Here is a 24,712-nt window from a genome sequence, read left to right on the forward strand (position 1 = left end):
CTCCGCTTGGGCGGACCGCGGAAGTGCGTCAGAGAAATATTATGTGGAAGAGAAGCTGTACTAGCCGCTGCTTTTCATCTTAAAAGGTTAGTGGGTTTGTTTGTTTGTTTTAATTACCAGAAGGCCACTTGAGGAGGATAGACATGAGGGTTTATTTCCTTAATTTTTGTCCTGAGACCCGTTATACCCGAATGTAGCATTGTCTAAATAATTGTGTGTCTTCTTCTTCTTAAAGGCGGCGTGAGTCTAATTAGAGATCTTTTCAACCCCACCCTATTCACATAGTTCTGGGTTGTGTAGGGGTCTCCCAAAATTGGGTGGCCAAATTGATTGGTTAATGGACTCCAATGACTTAAATTACTTGGGGAGGTGAGTCCAGTTGGAGACCTCTTCAACCCCACCCTATCCATGTAGTCCTGGGTTCTGAAGAGGTCTCACAAAATCGGGTGGTCAAATTGATTGGTTAATGGACTCCAATGACTTAAGTTACTTGGGCACCAGTCTGAACTGGTGGTTTCTGGGGGCCTAAATTAGCTTATGTGGGACAGTTCTTAAGAGTGACCCTATTGGGTCAGACTAAAGGGCCTCTGGCTCAATCCAGGTCATAAGATTCTAGGCTATTTACTCCCCACAGGTAAGCTGTGTTTTCCCCCAGGGCTTCCTTATAACAAATTATGGATTGTCTTTCTAGAAACATGTCCACTTTTTTTTTTTTTTTTTTAATGCTGCCATATTGACTGTCTTAATCCTCTAGTATCAAGTTCCTGAGCTTATGTACCGAGTGAAATATATTTTCCATTTGTTTTCAATGTATTACTTTATGTATTCATGGCATTTCCTTTAATCCAGTACTTTGAACATGGCATCAAGGTGCACCCCCCCCCCCCCCCCAGTCAATTGGATAATTAGGAGATTGGTAATGAATATGCATGGAGGAGATTTGCATGTGGCTGGACAACTGGACACAACACTGACCCTAGTCGACAAGTGATTCATTGTCTGCCCGTTTCACTCCACACCAGGTTTTGTAGATCTCTTATCTCAAGCTCTTTAGCTTTCCTCAGATGAGTCCTTCAATCCCCTTCACCGCCCCCCCCCCCCCCCCCCCCCCTTCCTAGTTCCCGCTGTCTTTTGGGAGAGGTTTATTTTTTTTTATTTATGTAACAGACTTTTATATACCACCTAAAACCTAAGTGGGTTACAAAGTACCTAAATTAAATGACATTTTAATATTAGACAATAACATGGCATAAAACTTATTTTGTGTCCATGTTTCCCCAATAGATAATGCTATTCATTTTCCCCCCCCAAAACCCTTCCCTTCTTATAAAAACATAGTGTGCTTTTTAGTTCCGGCCAGGGCGGTAACGGCTCCAACACTCTTAGAATTCCTATTAGTATCAAAGCTGTTACCACCATGGCCGGCGCTAAAAACCGTACTACGGTTTTGTAAAAAGGCGGGGGGGAGGGAATATTTTAAGTTTCTTAAAGTGCTATATGTTGGGTCAGAATTGCACATATACTCAGATGGCACCATGGGGTGAGAGGCATTATGATATTCTATCTTATATTCTCCATCCCTTTTCTAATAAGTATTCTGTTGGGGGGGGGGGGAAGTGGGGGTGAGGTTAGCACACAGTGCAGAAGACTAACATGTTCCCAATGGTGAAATCTTTTAAACTCTTTTCCTAGGGGATTTCTAACATTGAACCCTAGCATTGTGTAGATCACTAAATCCAGTGCCGTGGCCGGAAAGCATCTGAAAGTGCAGAGACGTACGTTTATTTATCTAAAAAAAACTTCAATATACCGCCTGGAGTCTCAGGGGTTTCCAAATAAACATGCGTAGATCAAAACCAAAACCAATGCAAAATATTCTTCTAAATAATAACACATGTGTGAACAAAACCTACAAATTCTTAAGTAACAAAAAAACGTTACGGAAATGCCCAAACAGCGTTAGGAAAGACCTATCAAAAGTAGGCGTCTCCAAACAGCTTGGTTTTCAACATCTTAGTATGTGATTTGCACATAATCTTAGTTGCACAATAAGCTTGTTCCAATGACGTTCCAGCAATGGAAAACATTTGAAGTTGCCTCATATCTTACATTATCAGCTGTCATTGCTACCAATTTTGCGTGACATTGTGTTGACATTCACATATGCGCAGAGGCCCTCCAGCCACTACCCTGAACCTGTCGCTTCACCGGTGAGGGATCCAGGAGAGTCGTCGGAGCAGGCTGACTGCCTACAGGAAGTGCCTCTTGCCACGAGGCACATTTTGTAAGCAGTCAGCTGGTGCCGGAACCTCTCTTCCTTGCCAGCGACACACCTGGACTCTGCCGTGGCACTTGCATGGTTCTTCCCCATGCACTTTCTATAATCATCTACCAAGGATTGATGCCAACACAGTCCTCACCTACCACTTGCATTTCAGTTAATTGCAGATCGTCTGAAGCAGATACCAGGGTCCTTGAGTCTTATCTTCAGGAGCCATGAAATATTTTCAATACTCGGCCACCTGCTAGATTTTAGCGCTCGGAACATTGATGTGTTGGGGGGGGGGGGGGGACAAAGGTCAGTCTGCCACCTGAACTGTAATTCTCAACTTGTAGACCAAATAACAGAGTTTTCAAAGGCGTCAGGTCACAAGGTTGCTCATGCCCTTTCTTTTTCATATTCACTGGTTTCTCTGAAATTAACATAGAAAACTTTCTTTTTAACACTTCTATGCTTTAGTAAAGTGATTTCAGTAAAAAAACAAATACAAAAAGCCCAAGTTTTTAGTAATTTCTCTCCCCCCCCCCCCCCTGATCCTATGCTTTAACTACACTGTGCAGCAAATTTTTTCTCTTTGTGGGGCAAGAGGAAAATCAGGCTTACTTTATAGAATTTGAGCTCCTGTGTATGAAAATAGCCTTGGTTTTCTCCTATCACATATAGCTTTTGAGCGAATTGCAAATATTTATAACATGAGACGTCATAATGTAACGCATTGCACCGATTTTTAAGAGTTCCTATAAATATTATTTTCTAGAATCATTTTGCCATTGAAGTGCGTTTATAAACGAGATTAGGAGCATCTCTAATGTCCAACAATAGTCAGCCAGCATTGATGAATTCCATCTGCCCCGATATCGTTTCTCCGTTGTAGCAATGTCCTGGTGAAACCTTTCCCCGTGCTCATCACTAACACTACCGAGATTATCGGGAGGGGGAAATCAAATTTGGAGGCAAACTGTTAATATTTCACAGATTGTTATAACATTTACTCCAAGCATTAGAAAATTAGCATAGCAAGGGAGATCAGTGCCTGGCATCGCTGCACCATGCACCCTCTTACCCCTCTGTGTACCTCGTGAAACATTTGCTGATGCAAACAGCATCTTCCACCTGCTGCTCATGCCGGCCTTCTGACGTCGTCTCCTGGTCCTGCAACCAGGAAGTGATATCGGAAGGGAGCCAAGGCCAGTGCGAGAAGCTGCTCGTGCCGGCAAACATTTTAAAGATCTATGTGGGGGAGTGGAGAGGAGGCCAGGCCCCAGCACCACTTACCATGCCACACTGCAGGGAAATGCCTTTAAAACCAAGAGGAGGAAATATTTTGTTTCACTCGGAGCATAGTTAGGCTCTGGAATGTGTTGCCAGAGGTTGTGGTAAAGGCAGATAGCGTAGCTGACTTTAATAAAAGTTTGGCCAAATTCCTGGAGGAAAAGTCCATAGTCTGGGCTGGGGGAAGCCTCTGCTTGCCCTGGATCGGTAGCATGGAATGTTGCTATTCTTTGGGTATCTACAATTTTGCTTTCTCTTTGACATTCTGGAATGTTCCTCTCTTGAGAGGATGTATCTATCCAAAAACTGACCCAGCGCTGGCCATTGTTGCAATGTCTGAACACGAAGTTTATGTGCCCAAGTACTGTGGTTTGTTCTTTGAATTGTGGTATAAGCTACTAAACATGTCTGCTTTTTAAAATTATGTTCTAGGGCAGCCTTGGATGCCCTGACGCAACTTCGTGAGATTCTGGATGGCCACCGTCAGAATGGGCAGAGCAGACTTGCTACCTAAGAGCAGTGTGGCGTTGAATTATAGTAGGTGTTTGGATGAATATAGAGGAGCGACATCGAAAGATAAGTATTGATGAAGCTTCTGTAACATTTCAAACTGGCACACACCCAGACGCACTTAAAAGCATCCTCACCATTACTGCCCTCTTGCCAAGTTGATGTCAACAGTCGGAAGCTACTCCTGGCCATTTAAATCCCTCGACTGGGGCTATCCAGCGCACTTAAAAGCGTGCAGCTATTGTTCTTGCCTTCACTGCCCTTCACTGCCAAAGTGGTGTAAAGTCAGGGGCGACTCCTGACCATTTCTTTACATCACTTTGGCAAGAGGGCAGTGATGGTGATGAAGAGAACAAGAGCTGTACGCTTTAAGCACGCTGGATAGCCCCAGACAAGAGATCTAGTCGGGGGCGACTCCTGGCCATTTAGATCCCTCGTCTGCTGCTATCCAGCAAACTTAAAAGCGTGCAGCTCTTGTTCTCGCCTTGACTACCTTTTTGCCAAAGGGATGTAAAGTCGGGGGCGACTCCTGGCCATTTGTTTACATTACTTTGGCAAGAGGGCGGTAATGGTGATGAAGAGAACAAGAGCTGTGCGCTTTTTAAGTGCGCTAAATAGTCTCAGACGAGGGATCTAAATGGCCAGGAGTTGCCCCTGATTGTTTACATCAGTGGTTCTCAACCATGTCCTGGAGGACCACCAGGCCAATCGGTTTCTCAGGATATCCTAATGAATATGCATGAGAGCAATATGCATATAATGGAAGGGAAAGGCATGCAAATCTGCTCTATGCATATTCAGTAAGGCTATCCTGAAAACCTGATTGGCCTGGTAGTTCTCCAGGACAGGGTTTGGAACCACTGGTTAACATCACTTTGTCAAGAGAGCAGTGACAAGAATAAGAGATGCATGCTTTAAGCACGCTGAATAGCCCCAGACAAGGGATCTAGTCAGAGGCGACTCCTGGCCATTTAGATCCCTCGTCTGCTGCTATCCAGCGCACTTAAAAGCGTGCAGCTCTTGTTCTTGTCATTGCTCTCTTGCCAAAGTGATGTAAACAGTCAGGGTCGACCTTGACCATTTAGATCCTTGGTCTGGGGCTATCCAGCATACTTAAAAGCGTACAGCTCTTGTTCTTGTCATTGCTCTCTTGCCAAAGTGATGTAAGCAATCAGGGTCGACCTTGACCATTTAGATCTCATGTTTAGGGCTACCCAGCGCACTTAAAAGCGTGCAGCTCTTGTTCTTGTCATGGCTCTCTTGCCAAAGTGATGTAAACAGTTAGGGTCGACCTTGACCATTTAGATCCCTGGCCTGGGGCTATCCAGCATACTTAAAAGCGTGCAGCTCTTGTTCTTGTCATTGCTCTCTTGCCAAAGTGATGTAAACAGTTAGGGTCGACCTTGACCATTTAGATCCCTGGCCTGGGGCTATCCAGCATACTTAAAAGCGTGCAGCTCTTGTTCTTGTCATTGCTCTCTTGCCAAAGTGATGTAAACAGTCAGGGTCGACCTTGACCATTTAGATCTCATGTTTAAGGTTAACCAACGTACTTAAAAGCGTGCAGCTCTTGTTCTTATCATTGCTCTCTTGCCAAAGTGATGTAAGCAATCAGGGTCGACCTTGACCATTTAGATCTCATGTTTAGGGCTACCCAGCGCACTTAAAAGCGTGCAGCTCTTGTTCTTGTCATTGCTCTCTTGCCAAAGTGATGTAAGCAGTCAGGATCGACCTTGACCATTTAGATCCCTGGCCTGGGGCTATCCAGCACACTTAAAAGAATTCAGCTCTTGTTCTTGTCGTCATTGCCCTCTTGCCAAAGTGATGTAAACAGTCAGGGTCGACCTTGACCGTTTAGACCCCTGGTCTGTAGCTATCCAGCAAACTTATAAGCGTGCAGCTCTTGTTCTTGTCATTGCTCTCTTGCCAAAGTGATGTAAGCAGTCAGGATCGACCTTGACCATTTAGATCCCTGGCCTGGGGCTATCCAGCACACTTAAAAGAATTCAGCTCTTGTTCTTGTCGTCATTGCCCTCTTGCCAAAGTGATGTAAACAGTCAGGGTCGACCTTGACCGTTTAGACCCCTGGTCTGTGGCTATCCAGCAAACTAAAAGCGTGCAGCTCTTGTTCTTGTCATTGCTCTCTTGCCAAAGTGATGTAAGCAATCAGGGTCGACCTTGACCATTTAGATCTCATGTTTAGGGCTACCCAGCGCACTTAAAAGCGTGCAGCTCTTGTTCTTGTCATTGCTCTCTTGCCAAAGTGATGTAAGCAGTCAGGATCGACCTTGACCATTTAGATCCCTGGCCTGGGGCTATCCAGCACACTTAAAAGAATTCAGCTCTTGTTCTTGTCGTCATTGCCCTCTTGCCAAAGTGATGTAAACAGTCAGGGTCGACCTTGACCGTTTAGACCCCTGGTCTGTAGCTATCCAGCAAACTTATAAGCATGCAGCTCTTCTTCTTGTCATGGCTCTCTTGCCAAAGTGATGTAAACAGTCAGGGTCGACCTTGACCGTTTAGATCTCATGTTTAGGGCTAACCAACGTACTTAAAAGCGTGCAGCTCTTGTTCTTATCATTGCTCTCTTGCCAAAGTGATGTAAGCAGTAAGAGTCGACCTTGACCGTTTAGACCCCTGGTCTGTGGCTATCCAGCAAACTAAAAGCGTGCAGCTCTTGTTCTTGTCATTGCTCTCTTGCCAAAGTGATGTAAACAGTCAGGGTCGACCTTGACCATTTAGATCTCATGTTTAGGGCTACCCAGCGCACTTAAAAGCGTACAGCTCTTGTTCTTGTCATTGCTCTCTTGCCAAAGTGATGTAAACAGACAGGGTCGACCTTGACCGTTTAGACCCCTGGTCTGGGGCTATCCAGCATACTTAAAAGCGTGCAGCTCTTGTTCTTGTCATTGCTCTCTTGCCAAAGTGATGTAAACAGACAGGGTCGACCTTGACCGTTTAGACCCCTGGTCTGGGGCTATCCAGCATACTTAAAAGCGTGCAGCTCTTGTTCTTGTCATTGCTCTCTTGCCAAAGTGATGTAAACAGTCAGGGTCGACCTTGACCATTTAGATCTCATGTTTAGGGCTATCCAGCGCACTTAAAAGCGTACAGCTCTTGTTCTTGTCATTGCTCTCTTGCCAAAGTGAGGTAAACAGTCAGGGTTGACCTTGACCATTTAGATCCCTGGCCTGGGGCTATCCAGCATACTTAAAAGCGTGCAGCTCTTGTTCTTGTCATTGCTCTCTTGACAAAGTGATGTTAACCAGTGGTTCCAAACCCTGCCCTGGAGAACTACCAGGCCAATCAGGTTTTCAGGATAGCCTTACTGAATATGCATAGAGCAGATTTGCATGCCTTTCCCTTCCATTATATGCATATTGCTCTCATGCATATTCATTAGGATATCCTGAGAAACCGATTGGCCTGGTGGTCCTCCAGGACATGGTTGAGAACCACTGATGTAAACAATCAGGGGAACTCCTGGCCATTTAGATCCCTCGTCTGAGACTATTTAGCGCACTTAAAAAGCGCACAGCTCTTGTTCTCGCCTTGACTACCTTTTTGCCAAAGGGATGTAAAGTCGGGGGCGACTCCTGGCCATTTGTTTACATTACTTTGGCAAGAGGGCGGTAATGGTGATGAAGAGAACAAGAGCTGTGCGCTTTTTAAGTGCGCTAAATAGTCTCAGACGAGGGATCTAAATGGCCAGGAGTTGCCCCTGATTGTTTACATCAGTGGTTCTCAACCATGTCCTGGAGGACCACCAGGCCAATCGGTTTTTCAGGATATCCTAATGAATATGCATGAGAGCAATATGCATATAATGGAAGGGAAAGGCATGCAAATCTGCTCTATGCATATTCAGTAAGGCTATCCTGAAAACCTGATTGGCCTGGTAGTTCTCCAGGACAGGGTTTGGAACCACTGGTTAACATCACTTTGTCAAGAGAGCAGTGACAAGAATAAGAGATGCATGCTTTAAGCACGCTGAATAGCCCCAGACAAGGGATCTAGTCAGAGGCGACTCCTGGCCATTTAGATCCCTCGTCTGCTGCTATCCAGCGCACTTAAAAGCGTGCAGCTCTTGTTCTTGTCATTGCTCTCTTGCCAAAGTGATGTAAACAGTCAGGGTCGACCTTGACCATTTAGATCCTTGGTCTGGGGCTATCCAGCATACTTAAAAGCGTACAGCTCTTGTTCTTGTCATTGCTCTCTTGCCAAAGTGATGTAAGCAATCAGGGTCGACCTTGACCATTTAGATCTCATGTTTAGGGCTACCCAGCGCACTTAAAAGCGTGCAGCTCTTGTTCTTGTCATGGCTCTCTTGCCAAAGTGATTGTAAACAGTTAGGGTCGACCTTGACCATTTAGATCCCTGGCCTGGGGCTATCCAGCAAACTTAAAAGCGTGCAGCTCTTGTTCTTGTCATTGCTCTCTTGCCAAAGTGATGTAAACAGTTAGGGTCGACCTTGACCATTTAGATCCCTGGCCTGGGGCTATCCAGCATACTTAAAAGCGTGCAGCTCTTGTTCTTGTCATTGCTCTCTTGCCAAAGTGATGTAAACAGTCAGGGTCGACCTTGACCATTTAGATCTCATGTTTAAGGTTAACCAACGTACTTAAAAGCGTGCAGCTCTTGTTCTTGTCATTGCTCTCTTGCCAAAGAGATGTAAGCAGTAAGAGTCGACCTTGACCGTTTAGACCCCTGGTCTGTGGCTATCCAGCAAACTAAAAGCGTGCAGCTCTTGTTCTTGTCATTGCTCTCTTGCCAAAGTGATGTAAGCAATCAGGGTCGACCTTGACCATTTAGATCTCATGTTTAGGGCTACCCAGCGCACTTAAAAGCGTGCAGCTCTTGTTCTTGTCATTGCTCTCTTGCCAAAGTGATGTAAGCAGTCAGGATCGACCTTGACCATTTAGATCCCTGGCCTGGGGCTATCCAGCACACTTAAAAGAATTCAGCTCTTGTTCTTGTCGTCATTGCCCTCTTGCCAAAGTGATGTAAACAGTCAGGGTCGACCTTGACCGTTTAGACCCCTGGTCTGTAGCTATCCAGCAAACTTATAAGCATGCAGCTCTTCTTCTTGTCATGGCTCTCTTGCCAAAGTGATGTAAACAGTTAGGGTCGACCTTGACCATTTAGATCCCTGGCCTGGGGCTATCCAGCATACTTAAAAGCGTGCAGCTCTTGTTCTTGTCATTGCTCTCTTGCCAAAGTGATGTAAACAGTCAGGGTAGGCCTTGACCATTTAGATCTCATGTTTAGGGCTACCCAGCGCACTTAAAAGCGTACAGCTCTTGTTCTTGTCATTGCTCTCTTGCCAAGGTGAAGTAAACAGTCAGGGTTGACCTTGACCATTTAGATCCCTGGCCTGGGGCTATCCAGCATACTTAAAAGCGTGCAGCTCTTGTTCTTGTCATTGATCTCTTGCCAAAGTGATGTAAGCAGTAATCAGGGTCGACCTTGACCGTTTAGACCCCTGGTCTGTGGCTATCCAGCAAACTTAAAAGCATGCAGCTCTTCTTGTCATTGCTCTCTTGCCAAAGTGATGTAAACAGTCAGGGTCGACCTTGACCATTTAGATCCCTGGCCTGGGGCTATCCAGCATACTTAAAAGTGTGCAGCTCTTGTTCTTGTCATTGCTCTCTTGCCAAAGTGATGTAAACAGTCAGGGTCGACTTGACCATTTAGATCTCATGTTTAGGGCTATCCAGCGCACTTAAAAGCGTACAGCTCTTGTTCTTGTCATTGCTCTCTTGCCAAAGTGATGTAAACAGTCAGGATCGACCTTGACCATTTAGATCCCTGGCCTGGGGCTATCCAGCACACTTAAAAGAATTCAGCTCTTCTTCTTGTCGTCATTGCCCTCTTGCCAAAGTGATGTAAGCAGTCAGGGTCGACCTTGACCGTTTAGACCCCTGGTCTGTGGCTATCCAGCAAACTAAAAGCGTGCAGCTCTTGTTCTTGTCATTGCCCTCTTGCCAAAGTGATGTAAGCAGTAAGAGTCGACCTTGACCGTTTAGACCCCTGGTCTGTGGCTATCCAGCAAACTAAAAGCGTGCAGCTCTTGTTCTTGTCATTGCTCTCTTGCCAAAGTGATGTAAGCAGTCAGGGTCGACCTTGACCATTTAGATCCTTGGTCTGGGGCTAACCAACGTACTTAAAAGCGTGCAGCTCTTGTTCTTGTCATTGCTCTCTTGCCAAAGTGATGTAAACAGTCAGGGTCGACCTTGACCATTTAGATCCCTGGCCTGGGGCTATCCAGCATACTTAAAAAGCGTGCAGCTCTTGTTCTTGTCATTGCTCTCTTGCCAAAGTGATGTAAACAGTCAGGGTCGACCTTGACCATTTAGATCTCATGTTTAGGGCTACCCAGCGCACTTAAAAGCGTGCAGCTCTTGTTCTTGTCATTGCTCTCTTGCCAAAGTGATGTAAGCAGCAGTCAGGGTCGACCTTGACCATTTAGACCCCTGGTCTGTGGCTATCCAGCAAACTTAAAAGCATGCAGCTCTTCTTCTTGTCATTGCTCTCTTGCCAAAGTGATGTAAACAGTCAGGGTCGACCTTGACCATTTAGATCCCTGGCCTGGGGCTATCCAGCATACTTAAAAGCGTGCAGCTCTTGTTCTTGTCATTGCTCTCTTGCCAAAGTGATGTAAACAGTCAGGGTCGACCTTGACCATTTAGATCTCATGTTTAGGGCTATCCAGCGCACTTAAAAGCATGCAGCTCTTGTTTTTGTCATTGCTCTCTTGCCAAAGTGATGTAAACAGTCAGGGTCGACCTTGACCATTTAGATCTCATGTTTAGGGCTATCCAGCGCACTTAAAAGCATGCAGCTCTTGTTTTTGTCATTGCTCTCTTGCCAAAGTGATGTAAGCGGTCAGGGTCGACCTTGACCATTTAGATCCTTGGTCTGGGGCTATACAGCATACTTAAAAGCGTACAGCTCTTGTTCTTGTCATTGCTCTCTTGCCAAAGTGATGTAAACAGTCAGGGTCGACCTTGACTATTTAGATCTCATGTTTAGGGCTATCCAGCGCACATAAAAGCGTGCAGCTCTTGTTCTTGTCATTGCTCTCTTGCCAAAGTGATGTAAACAGTCAGGGTCGACCTTGACCATTTAGATCCCTGGCCTGGGGCTATCCAGCGTACTTAAAAGCGTACAGCTCTTGTTCTTGTCATTGCTCTCTTGCCAAAGTGATGTAAACAGTCAGGGTCGACCTTGACCATTTAGATCCCTGGCCTGGGCTATCCAGCGTACTTAAAAGCGTACAGCTCTTGTTCTTGTCATTGCTCTCTTGCCAAAGTGATGTAAACAGTCAGGGTCGACCTTGACCATTTAGATCCCTGGCCTGGGGCTATCCAGCATACTTAAAAGCGTACAGCTCTTGTTCTTGTCATTGCTCTCTTGCCAAAATGATGTAAACAGTCAGGGTCGACCTTGACCATTTAGATCTCTGTCCTGGGGCTATCCAGCATACTTAAAAGCGTACAGCTCTTGTTCTTGTCATTGCTCTCTTGCCAAAGTGATGTAAACAGTCAGGGTCGACCTTGACCATTTAGATCCCTGGCCTGGGGCTATCCAGCACACTTAAAAGAATTCAGCTCTTGTTCTTGTCGTCATTGCCCTCTTGCCAAAGTGATGTAAACAGTCAGGGTCGACCTTGACCATTTAGATCCCTGGCCTGGGGCTATCCAGCACACTTAAAAGAATTCAGCTCTTGTTCTTGTCGTCATTGCCCTCTTGCCAAAGTGATGTAAGCAGTCAGGGTCGACCTTTACCGTTTAGACCCCTGGTCTGTGGCAATCCAGCAAACTAAAAGCGTGCAGCTCTTGTTCTTGTCATTGCCATCTTGCCAAAGTGATGTAAGCAGTAAGAGTCGACCTTGACCGTTTAGACCCCTGGTCTGTGGCTATCCAGCAAACTAAAAGCGTGCAGCTCTTGTTCTTGTCATTGCTCTCTTTCCAAAGTGATGTAAACAGTCAGGGTCGACCTTGACCGTTTAGACCCCTGGTCTGGGGCTATCCAGCATACTTAAAAGCGTGCAGCTCTTGTTCTTGTCATTGCTCTCTTGCCAAAGTGATGTAAACAGTCGGGGTCGACCTTGACTATTTAGATCTCATGTTTAGGGCTATCCAGCGCACTTAAAAGCGTACAGCTCTTGTTCTTGTCATTGCTCTCTTGCCAAAGTGATGTAAACAGTCAGGGTCGACATTGACCATTTAGATCTCATGTTTAGGGCTATCCAGCGCACTTAAAAGCGTACAGCTCTTGTTCTTGTCATTGCTCTCTTGCCAAAGTGATGTAAACAGTCAGGGTCGACCTTGACCATTTAGATCTCATGTTTAGGGCTAACCAACGTACTTAAAAGCGTGCAGCTCTTGTTCTTATCATTGCTCTCTTGCCAAAGTGATGTAAACAGTCAGGATCGACCTTGACCGTTTAGACCCCTGGTCTGTGGCTATCCAGCAAACTAAAAGCGTGCAGCTCTTGTTCTTGTCATTGCCCTCTTGCCAAAGTGATGTAAGCAGTCAGGGTCGACCTTGACCATTTAGATCCCTGGCCTGGGGCTATCCAGCACACTTAAAAGAATTCAGCTCTTGTTCTTGTCATCATTGCCCTCTTGCCAAAGTGATGTAAGCAGTCAGGGTCGACCTTGACCGTTTAGACCCCTGGTCTGTGGCTATCCAGCAAACTAAAAGCGTGCAGCTCTTGTTCTTGTCATTGCCCTCTTGCCAAAGTGATGTAAGCAGTCAGGGTCGACCTTGACCATTTAGATCTCATGTTTAGGGCTATCCAGCGCACTTAAAAGCGTGCAGCTCTTGTTCTTGTCATTGCTCTCTTGCCAAAGTGATGTAAACAGTCAGGGTCGACCTTGACCATTTAGATCTCATGTTTAGGGCTATCCAGCATACTTAAAAGCGTACAGCTCTTGTTCTTTTCATTGCTCTCTTGCCAAAGTGATGTAAACAGTCAGGGTCGACCTTGACCATTTAGATCTCATGTTTAGGGCTATCCAGCGCACTTAAAAGCGTGCAGCTCTTGTTCTTGTCATTGCTCTCTTGCCAAAGTGATGTAAGCAGTCAGGGTCAACCTTGACCATTTAGATCCTTGGTCTGGGGCTAACCAACGTACTTAAAAGCGTGCAGCTCTTGTTCTTGTCATTGCTCTCTTGCCAAAGTGATGTAAACAGTCAGGGTCGGCCTTGACCATTTAGATCTCATGTTTAGGGCTACCCAGCGCACTTAAAAGCGTACAGCTCTTGTTCTTTCATTGCGCTCTCGCCAAAATGATGTAAGCAGTCAGGGTCGACCTTGACCATTTAGATCCCTGGCCTGGGGCTATCCAGTGCACTTAAAAGCATTCAGCTCTTGTTCTAGTCATTGCCCTCTTGCCAAAGTGATGTAAGCAGTCAGGGTCGACCTTGACCATTTAGATCCCTGGCCTGGGGCTATCCAGCGCACTTAAAAGCATTCAGCTCTTCTTGTTGTCATTGCCCTCTTGCCAAAGTAATGTATGCAGTCAGGGTCGACCTTGAATGTTTAGACCCCTGGTCTGTGGCTATCCAGCAAACTAAAAGCGTGCAGCTCTTGTTCTTGTCATTGCTCTCTTGCCAAAGTGATGTAAACAGTCAGGGTCGGCCTTGACCATTTAGATCTCATGTTTAGGGCTACCCAGCGCACTTAAAAGCGGACAGCTCTGTTCTTGTCATTGCTTTCTTGCCGAAATGATGTAAGCAGTCAGGGTCGACCTTGACCATTTAGATCCCTGGCCTGGGGCTATCCAGTGCACTTAAAAGCATTCAGCTCTTGTTCTAGTCATTGCCCTCTTGCGAAAGTGATGTAAGCAGTCAGGGTCGACCTTGACCATTTAGATCCCTGGCCTGGGGCTATCCAGCGCACTTAAAAGCATTCAGCTCTTCTTCTTGTTGTCATTGCCCTCTTGCCAAAGTAATGTATGCAGTCAGGGTCGACCTTGAATGTTTAGACCCCTGGTCTGTGGCTATCCAGCAAACTAAAAGCGTGCAGCTCTTGTTCTTGTCATTGCTTTCTTGCCAAAATGATGTAAGCAGTCAGGGTCGACCTTGACCATTTAGATCCCTGGCCTGGGGCTATCCAGTGCACTTAAAAGCATTCAGCTCTTGTTCTAGTCATTGCCCTCTTGCGAAAGTGATGTAAGCAGTCAGGGTCGACCTTGACCATTTAGATCCCTGGCCTGGGGCTATCCAGCGCACTTAAAAGCATTCAGCTCTTGTTCTTATCATTGCTCTCTTGCCAAAGTGATGTAAACAGTCAGGGTCGACCTTGACCATTTAGATCTCATGTTTAGGGCTAACCAACGTACTTAAAAGCGTGCAGCTCTTGTTCTTTCATTGCTCTCTTGCCAAAGTGATGTAAGCAGTCAGGGTCGACCTTGACCATTTAGATCCTTGGTCTGGGGCTAACCAATGTACTTAAAAGCGTGCAGCTCATGTTCTTGTCATTGCTCTCTTGCCAAAGTGATGTAAACAGTCAGGGTCGACCTTGACCATTTAGATCTCATGTTTAGGGCTATCCAGCGCACTTAAAAGCGTACAGCTCTTGTTCTTGTCATTGCTCTCTTGCCAAAGAGATGTAAACAGTCAGGGTCGACCTTGACCATTTAGATCCCTGACCTGGGGCTATCCAGCGCACTTAAAAGCGTGCAGCTCTTGTTCTTGTCATTGCTCTCTTGCCAAAGTGATGTAAACAGTCAGGGTCGACCTTGACCATTTAGATCTCAAGTTTAGGGCTATCCAGGGCACTTAAAAGTGTACAGCTCTTGTTCTTGTCATTACTCTCTTGCCAAAGTGATGTAAACAGTCAGGGTCGACCTTGACCATTTAGATCTCAAGTTTAGGGCTATCCAGCGCACTTAAAAGCGTACAGCTCTTGTTCTTGTCATTGCTCTCTTGCCAAAGTGATGTAAACAGTCAGGGTCGACCTTGACCATTTAGATCTCAAGTTTAGGGCTATCCAGCGCACTTAAAAGCGTACAGCTCTTGTTCTTGTCATTGCTCTCTTGCCAAAGTGATGTAAGCAGTCAGGGTCAACCTTGACCATTTAGATCCCTGGTCTGTGGCTATCCAGCGCACTTAAACGCCCCTGACTGTTGCAGTGATGGTGATGACGAGAACAAGAGCTTCACGCTTGTCCTTTGAATACACCATGACAATTTCCAACTTAGAGTTGACATTGAACACCTAATTAGATCGCAAAATAAAACCCTTTTGATCTACATTGTTTTGTTATTGATTTATAACCAGCGTTAAGAGATGGTGGAAGAGGTAAACTTTAATCAGCAAGGAACAATGCTGGATAGATAGATTTCAGTCAGTCCAACCAATGGGATTGAACAGCAGCATTGATTGGCTTGTGTTCCTTTGAAAAACAGCTGTTCCTGAAGTCCTACCCTTTTGCTTTCATCCGTGACGTTTTTCATCCATGCAGTATTCAAATGTGATAAACTATTGTGATTGTCACTGTCGGCGTCCTGGTAAAAATCCAGGCGCCATTTTTAAATGTTAATTGTGAGGCCGAATGCGGCAAGAAACCAGTGCTATGGGGCTTTTTTACACTTGTCATTTTCCAGGTAATCTGGTTTTAATACGATCTTTTATTTTTCTAGATGGTTGCAAACAAGACAGTCTCTGAAATTGTGAGCATCACTACACCTGTTTTATCAGGTTTCAGAAACATTAATCCCCGAGGAAGCAATATGGAGAAATTAAAGCTCGGTGTTTCTCTTGTTTGAGCAACTTGCAACTGTACAGATTATCCACCAATTTTCAGGTATGAATTAAGCACTAAGATAAATTTAATTTAGTGTAAAAAAATCAAAAATTAAAAAAAACCCAGCAAGATGACACAGTGTGTTCCAACGTTTGACATCGCCACCCTTCTTGCTAAAATATTAGTCCAGTTTTACTAGATCCAGTTCTGTACACGAGTGATTTTATACTTTTGAGCATGAATAAAAGTGAAATTAAGTACTAAGGGATTAAATTAATTTGTAATAGTAAATGGTGCAGGTTTTTAAAACTTTCATTTTATATTATCCATTAGGTACAGGCAAATATAGCTGCTGGAAAAGTCTTTGAATCCCTAAGGAAGCTACAATTGGTGAAAGAGCTGAGCTCCCGTTGGATCAAGCTAAGTACTTTTGCTACATTAGAGTCTGGGTTGATGTAATGGTTGGCTTTTTGCTAAATATCAACAGCATGTTTGGGAGTTCTGTAGACTTTGGTGTTTTAATGGGGTCTGAATATCACCAGATCAGTCTACGGTTCCTTTTATTAATGATATAAGTTTAACTTGCTTTTCACCACGTTTGTATGTTTGATTCGTCTCTAGTTGAGCAATTTTTTTGTTCAAAGATTATTTGATTTGACATCACCCCCGACTTAGCAAGAAGGCAGTGACGACAAGAACAAGAGCTGCATGCTTTTAAATGCGCTGGATAGCCTCATACGAGGGATCTAAATGGCCAGGAGTCGCCCCTGACTTTACATCACTTTGGCAAGAGTGCGGTGACAAAGAACAAGAGCTGAACGCTTTTAAATGTGCTGGATAGCCCCAGACAAGGGATGTAAATGGCCAGGAGTCAATATGTCTGTTTATCACTTTAGCAAGATGGCGGTGAAGATAAAAACGTGCAGCTTTTGTTCTCGAGTGTGCTGGATAGCATTAGACGAGGGATCTAAATGGCCAGGAGTCATCCCTGTTTACATCACTTTGGCATGATGGCGGTGATGGTGACAAGAACAAGAGTTGCACGATTTTTTAACTGCGCTGTATAGCCCAAGACGAGGGATCTAAATGGCCAGGAGTCGACCCTGACTGTTTACATCACTTTGGCAAGATGACGATGACGAGAACAAGAGTTGCATACTTTTAAAATGCGCTGGATAGCCCCAGACGAGGATCTAAATGGCCAGGAGTCACCCCTGACTGTTATCACTTTGGCAAAATGGCAGTGATGGTGACAAGAACAAGAGCTGCACATTTAATGCGCTGGATAGCCATAGACGAGGGATCTAAATGGTTAGGACACGACCCTGAATGTTTTTATTACTTTGGCAAGATGGCGGTGACAATAAAGTGCAGTTTTTGTTCTCAAGTGTGCTGGATAGCCCCAGACGAGGATCTAAATGGCCAGGAGTCGCCCCTGACTGTTTATCACTTTGGAAAGATGGCGGTGACTAGAAGAGCTGCATGCTTTTAAATGCGCTGGATAGCCCCAGACGAGGGATGTAAATGGCCAGGAGTCGCCCCTGACTGTTTACATCACTTTGGCAAGATGGTGGTGACGATAAACGTGCAGCTTTTGTTCTCAAGTGTGCTGGATAGTATTAGACGAGGGATCTAAATGGCCAGGAGTCACCCCTGTCTGTTTACAGTCACTTTGGCAAGTAGACGGTGACGAGGACAAGAGCTGCATGCTTTTAAATGCGCTGAATAGCCCCAGACAAGGGATTTAAATGGCCAAGAGTTGCTCCTGACTGTTTACATCACTTTGGCAAGAGGGCAGTGCCAAGAACAAGAGCTGCCCGCTTTTTAAATGCGCTGGATAGCCCCAGACAAAGGATCTAAATGGTCAGGATTCAACACTGAATGTTTTTATTACTTTGGCAAAATGGCGGTGATGGTGACAAGAACAAGAGCTGCACACTTAATGTGCTGGATAGCCATGGACGAGGGATCTAAATGGTTAGGATACGACCCTGAATGTTTTTATTACTTTGGCAACATGGCGGTGACAATAACATGCAGCTTTTGTTCTCAAGTGTGCTGGATAGCCATGGACGAGGGATCTAAATGGCCAGGAGTCACCCCTGTCTGTTTACAATCACTTTGGCAAGATGACGATGACGAGAACAAGAACTGCATACTTTAAAAGGAACTGGATAGCCCCAGACGAGGATCTAAATGGCCAGGAGTCGCCCCTGACTGTTTATCACTTTGGAAAGATGGCGGTGACTAGAACAAGAGCTACATGCTTTTAAATGTGCTGGATAGCCCCAGACGAGGGACGTAAATGCCCAGAAGTTGCCCCTGACTATCTACATCACTTTGGCAAGAGTGCGGTGCCGAAAACAAGAGCTGCCTGCTTTTTAAATGCGCTGGATAGCCTAAGACGAGGGTCTAAATGGCCAGGAGTCACCCCTGTCTGTTTACAATCACTTTGGCAAGATGATGATGACGAGAACAAGAGCTGCATACTTTTAAAATGCGCTAGATAGCCCCAGACGAGGATCTAAATGGCCAGGAGTCGCCCCTGACTGTTTACATCACTTTGGCAAGAGTGCAGTGCCAAGAACAAGAGCTGCCCGCTTTTTAAATGCGTTGGATAGCCTCAGACGAGTGATGTAAATGGCCAGGGGTCGTCCTTTACTAATTTTATCACTTTGGCAAGATGGCGGTGATGGTGACAAGAACAAGAGCTGACTATTTTTTAACTGCGCTGTGTAGCCTAGACGAGGGATCTAAATGGTCAGGATTCACCCCTGACTGTTTACATAACTTTGGCAAGAAGGAGGTGATGAGAACAAGAGCTGCATGCTTTTTAAATGCGCTGGATAGCCCCAGACGAGGGATCTAAATGGTCAGGAGTCGCCCCTGTCTGTTTACAGTCACTTTGGCAAGTAGACGGTGACGAGGACAAGAGCTGCATGCTTTTAAATGCGCTGAATAGCCCCAGACAATGGATTTAAATGGCCAAGAGTTGCTCCTGACTGTTTACATCACTTTTGCAAGAGAGCAGTGATGATAAAAACATGCTGCTTTCATTTTGAGGTGTGCTGGATAGCCTCTTCGAGGGATGTAAATGACCAGGAGTCGCCCTTGACTGCTTATATCACTTTTGCAAGAGTGCGGTACCGAGAACAAGAGCTGCATGCTTTTAAATGCGCTGGATAGTCCTAGACGAGGGATCTAAATGGCCAGGAGTCACCCATGACTTATCACTTTGGCAAAATGGCGGTGATGGTGACAAGAACAAGAGCTGCACACTTAATGCGCTGGATAGCCATAGATGAGGGATCTAAATGGTTAGGATACGACCCTGAATGTTTTTATTACTTTGGCAAGATGGCGGTGACAACGTGCAGCTTTTGTTCTCAAGTGTGCTGGTTAGCCACAGACGAGGGATCTAAATGGTCAGGAGTCGCCCCTGTCTGTTTACAGTCACTTTGGCAAGTAGACGGTGACGAGGACAAGAGCTGCATGCTTTTAAATGCGCTGGATAGAACCAGATAAGGGATCTAAATGGCCAGGAGTCACCCCTGACTGTTTTTATCACTCTGGCAAGAGGGCGGTCTCGAACAAGAGCTGCTCGCTTTTAAATGCACTGGATAGACCCAAAAGAGGGATCTGAATGGACAGGAGTCGCCCCTGACTGTTTACATCACTTTGGCAAGATGGCGGTGACTAGAACAAGAGCTGCATGCTTTTAAATTTGTTGGATAGCCTAAGACGAGGGATGTAAATGGCCAGGAGTTGCCCTTGACGATAAGAACAAGAGCTGCATGCTTTTAAGTGCACTGGATATAACTAGAAGAAGGAGGTAAATGGCTTGGAGTCTCCCCTGACTGTTTATATCACTTTGGCAAGAAGGCGGTGAGGGGGATGAACAAGAGCTGTAGCCCCAGACAAGGTATCTAAATGGCCAAGAACAGCTGCTGGTCTATTACATGTGTTTTAATATTGACTTGTATGTATCTCCCTGTGTCCAGAGTTCTAATTCCTTGTTGTATTTGTAATTTTGCTTAGGTTCTATTGTCTGCTTGAGCCTCGTCATGTTGATTCAGTGGCTGTAAAGGAGCTTTTCTCATTTTTGGACATGTTCCTTCCCACAGGTAGAAAACCAGTTTCTGCAGGAGTTCGCAAAGCTGGATCTGGATCAAACATGCTGGTGAGTCGTCTTCAAGGACTTATATAATATATCATTTTGGATGAGCTTGGGTCCACATCTGCTCTTTCTAAGCCATTGCTTGAGGCTTTGCTTCTCAAAAGAGCATGGGGAGAATAGCCGTCTTGTCTGTCATGGCTTTGGCTCAGCTACATTTACTGAGCAGTACGACAGGCAAAACAGCTGCTAGAGATTCTCCTGGTATCTTTCCTCTGAATGCGCTAAGGACATCTGATGATTTTCAGCTACCAACCTGGAACTCTCTGTGATAAGTACTGATGGGGCTGGTGGCTGGATTATGGTCCCTGGAGTGCCATGAATATTTGTGGTCTGCATGCATTGGTTCGCCAATATAAAGTATGCATATTCCTTGTATAATCTTAACACCTGGCCAGCCAAGTGGTGCCTTCAGGAGAAGGGCAATGCTATCTGCTGGCCAGTGCTGTGTGTCCATAGGATTAGTATGGTTCGGACTAGCCTTAGTGGGTCAGACCAATGTCCATCAAGCCCGTTAGCCCATCCTCACAGTGGCCGATCCAGGTCACTAGTACCTGGCCAGAACCCAAAGAGTAGCAACATTCCAGAATCTGAGTAGGTGAGAATCTGGAACCTCAAAAAGTATCCAGATTCCATGTTACCAATCCAGGTCAAGCAGTGTCTTCCCCCCATGTCTTTTTCAGTGGTTTAAGAAGGGTTTTGACAATTTCCTAGAGGAAAAGCCCATAGTCTCTCTGGTCCATTGAACTTATTCCTACTAAGCTCAACTTTTATGGAGATTTGAAATTCTGCTTTTGTTCCAATTCTGTTCTCTGACCCCCCCACTACCACCTATCTGGAAAATTATGCTCTGCTCTGAGTGCCAATGGTGGGTTGGGTGTTTTCAGATGCCTAGAAGTAGGCAAATTAACCCAACTTCCAAACCACATACTCGTATGTAAGGATAACTCTGGCCATGCATCTTGGAAACCCAACCTATCGCTGGCGCCTGAGAGAGAGGCAGGGCATCAGCTGTGTTGTCTTGCGGTGCAATTGACTTAGGATTTCTGCTTCATCCTCAGCTCAGCAGGACAGTATTGCTTGTTGCCCCATTGCATGTTGGGTGCTGTAGTTTTGATTATGCACTGGGGTTTGTGGTCTTATTTTTCCTCTGCTGCATATTGACCTCACCTGAGTTGATTTTAAGGGCTGAAATGAGGACACTAGACCAGGATCCCCTGTTATCTCCTCTGTAGCCAGCCAGCAGGGAGTTGATATGGGAGTCATGATAGGAATCACTGTTTCTGCCTTCCTAATTGGGATTTTCCTGATCAGCAGCCTAGGGTTTATCTATTCCCAAACAGGATTGTAGTCTTAGCTACACCCTTCCATCCAAAGCATGGACACTGCTGCCTTTGAGTGCTTGCATGTGTGGGGGGAAGCAGATCTGATTTTGGGGTGTACACAGTGTGTTTTATTTTGCCAACTCTGCTGTTACTCCATGAGAGGTGATCAAGGAACGAAGGCCACCCTATGAGTTGCAGAGGGTGAGCGTGGAGGCTGAGCCACTGCAAACTATTATTTACTATTATATTTATTGAATTTTTCAATATAATCAAGCATTAACTTGTACAGAAAGGAAATTCAGCAAGAAACTAAAAAGTAAATATAAAAAAAATCAAATTTAAGCTTAAATTTCAACTCAAGTCCTCAAAGGATCCAAGGTGGATAATAGGCGAATAATAAAGAAAATTAATTTACAAAAGTAGTAACTAGTTGAATGAGGTTAATGCACCCTTTCTTAAATTGAGCACTCATATTTTATCTTTCTCCAAACATGAAGTTGCGAGAGAGGTTGTCAGTTGAGATGGCTCAAAGAAAACATTTATGTGAACGATAATTACACATTTACATGGATGTCGCAAGTAAAAAGTTGCCCCCTGGGCTATAACACCTGGTTTCCTTAACAAGAATTCATGTCTCCTCTGCGTATCCTTAGCTAAATCCGGGAACATCTGAATTTTGCAACCTAAAAATTATTTTTCTTTATTTTTAAAGAAGCCTCAGCAACCAGTTTATCTGGTGCGAGAGCTACTGTCAAAAGTAAAGTTGCTGGGTTCACTAATTCCAAAATATTGGATATATTCATAGAATCGTGTCCCAATTTCTGTTGCTGTTGATCCTGGGTCTTCTTTGGAAGATAACAGATCTGTGTAAATGGTGGTAATGACTCTTCAGAAAGCTCCAAAACTTCCATCATAACATTTCAACATTTCCCTAGGGGCTATCATAGGAACCCTAGGGAAATTAATCAATCTAAGGTTATTTCGGGAGAAATTTTCCATTGCCTCCATCTTCTTAAGTTAGTAATTGTCTTTAATTAGTGTCTCAGTAATTTGCTTGGAGATTTTTAATTCTTGGTGGACATTCTGTATTGAAGTCTTAGTCAATTCCAGTCTTTAAATTTTTAATCTTAGTTTCATGATCATTAAGTTTCTTTTCCAATTGTTTTAATTGCGGATTTATAGATCTTGCCAAATTAGCCACAAGATCCCACAGAGTCCAATGTTACCTCCTGGGGCTTCTCAATTTGAAAGGAGTGTAAATTTAATTTAATTAGCTCACCCTCTGGCAACATGTCTCGTCGAACGACCTGTTGGATTCGTTCATCCCCCGCCACTTCCTCCTCAGTCTCCACACTCGATTCCTCTGCACCAGCAAGGAATCCAGCGATAGTCCCCCTCTCATTTTCCTTAGCCTCCGGGAGGAGGTGAACTCAGACTTCCGGCAGTACCTCCGCACGTGGGGAACTGGTGGACTGAGGGCATGGGGGAGGTGCTCTCATATCGGGGCTCAATGATGTCTCCAACCCTATGGAGAAAACACAGATTCACCTCCATTGTGCATCTCCTGCAGGGGACTCCCCGATGAAATCGGCGTGCCCTGCATTCTCCTCACCAGCTCCTCAATATTGCCGAAGACGGCCGTCCTGGAGCGCTGCGAGGCTCCAGCAGTGCTTCGTCCTCTCCTCTTCGGCATTACTCTAATATAACGAGCTAAGTAAGTTCAAAGGAGCTTCAGGGAGAATGTAGCTCAGACAACCTTACATGCGGCCATCTTGGATCTGACTTTGCAATATTCTTAATGTATTTACATTACATGCCTGCCACTTCCATTATATGCATATTCATTAGAGCTAGCCTGAAAACCCGATTGGCCTGGTGGTCCTCCAGGACACGGTTGGGAACCACTGATCTAGGTTAGTATCTTTCATTGTATTGGCCCCAGGGAATGGAACAACCTCCCTGAGTATGTTCGTCAACAGCAGAATATACAAAACTTAAGAAATTACTCAAACGGCACTTGTTTTTGTCAGATGAAATAAGGTCTGAGATCGTTTGAATAAACGGGAGTGGAGACTGTGGATTGTAGGGTGCTGGTCACTGATGTATTCTATGGTCTGATCTGTTTAATGATTGGAGCGATATTTGTTGATGTAACTTGTTATATGTAATGTTATAAGACAAAAATATAAAATTACATCTGACAACACATTTTGTATGCAAGTGTAATTTGCCCTGGATAGGGATAAACAAACAAAACTCGACACAAGCCATGTTTCGCACACATTAAGGGCTGCATGTTTGAGTGTTATCTAATGCTGCTGGTCAATTTATTTGTGCTTAAAGTTCAAGACTAAACTCTTGTTTCAAATGTCTTGCCTGAGTCCATGCTTCTCCCTTATTTGGACAAGACCCTCTCCCCTCCACTCTATTGCTATAAATTTGCAGTTTTTCACTGTGCCTTTCTGATCTCTCTGCAGCCTGTAGGAGGTGATTCAGATGTAGGACCAAACCAGGGAAGCCCCTTCGAAGACCTGTGAAAACCTTTCTCTTCAACTCAGCTGCAAGCAATCCAACAGTTCAGTGCAAAGCTTTACAAATGGTCCATAATGCGGCTGCAAGGCTAATTTGTGGAGTTAGAAAAATTTGACCATAACACCTTGGCTGAAGAAATTGCACTGGTTTATCTGTGCAATTAACTATCAATGTTAATGTTTTAAAAATGATACATAAAGTCATCTATGGGATTCCTTGGCATCTATCACAAGTTAATGGCAGTTTACCGACCGCTCAGAGCTTTGCCATCTGGGGGCGCAACGCGATTTGGCTTTGACAGATTTCTCAAAAATACATTGAGAACAAGAACATTTGCCATTTCTATCATGGGGGCAACGCTGTGGAACAAATAAACTGCGTTATCAGATATTCAGAAATTTAAAAAAAATCCTTAAAATGACATTCTTTTTAGAAACATTGAATGCTGGTTTTAAGATGAGCTGTATGGTGAAGATCTTTCCAAGATCTGATCATTCATCTGTATCCTAGGATGTTAGTAAAAGTCTGGTTTGTTATATTCTGTGCAAGTTATTGTAATGCCACCTAGATCTAAATAAAACCTCTGGTCTAATCTACTGTATTACCTCCCCAGGAATTTTCTCTGAATGTCCCCCACCCAAGCTGTTCTTCTACTGTACTCTCCAGCCTTGTCATTATGCTACTGTAATGGTATTGCCAATTGTACTGTCCAATGTAACCTACTGTGCCTGTTGGCTTGTAACCTGTTCTGAGCTCCTGGGAGGATGGGAATTGCTACAACATTTCCAGGACACATTCAGTTCCCTCCATTTTATTTATTTCAAATATCTTATATAATAAAGTTAGTTTTTTATATCCTGTG

At 44.7% G+C, this 24,712-nt stretch overlaps 1 long non-coding RNA gene across 1 annotated transcript; it reads left to right on the plus strand.

Moving 5' to 3' along the window:
• On the plus strand, window positions 1-24,712 carry LOC117350551. Its single transcript, XR_004537271.1, has 4 exons — window positions 1-86; window positions 3,986-4,090; window positions 19,944-19,999; window positions 23,796-24,712. It is a non-coding gene; the product is annotated as an uncharacterized LOC117350551 (long non-coding RNA).

Source organism: Geotrypetes seraphini, chromosome 16 (genome assembly GCF_902459505.1).
Source record: "Geotrypetes seraphini chromosome 16, aGeoSer1.1, whole genome shotgun sequence".
NCBI lineage: Eukaryota > Metazoa > Chordata > Amphibia > Gymnophiona > Dermophiidae > Geotrypetes > Geotrypetes seraphini.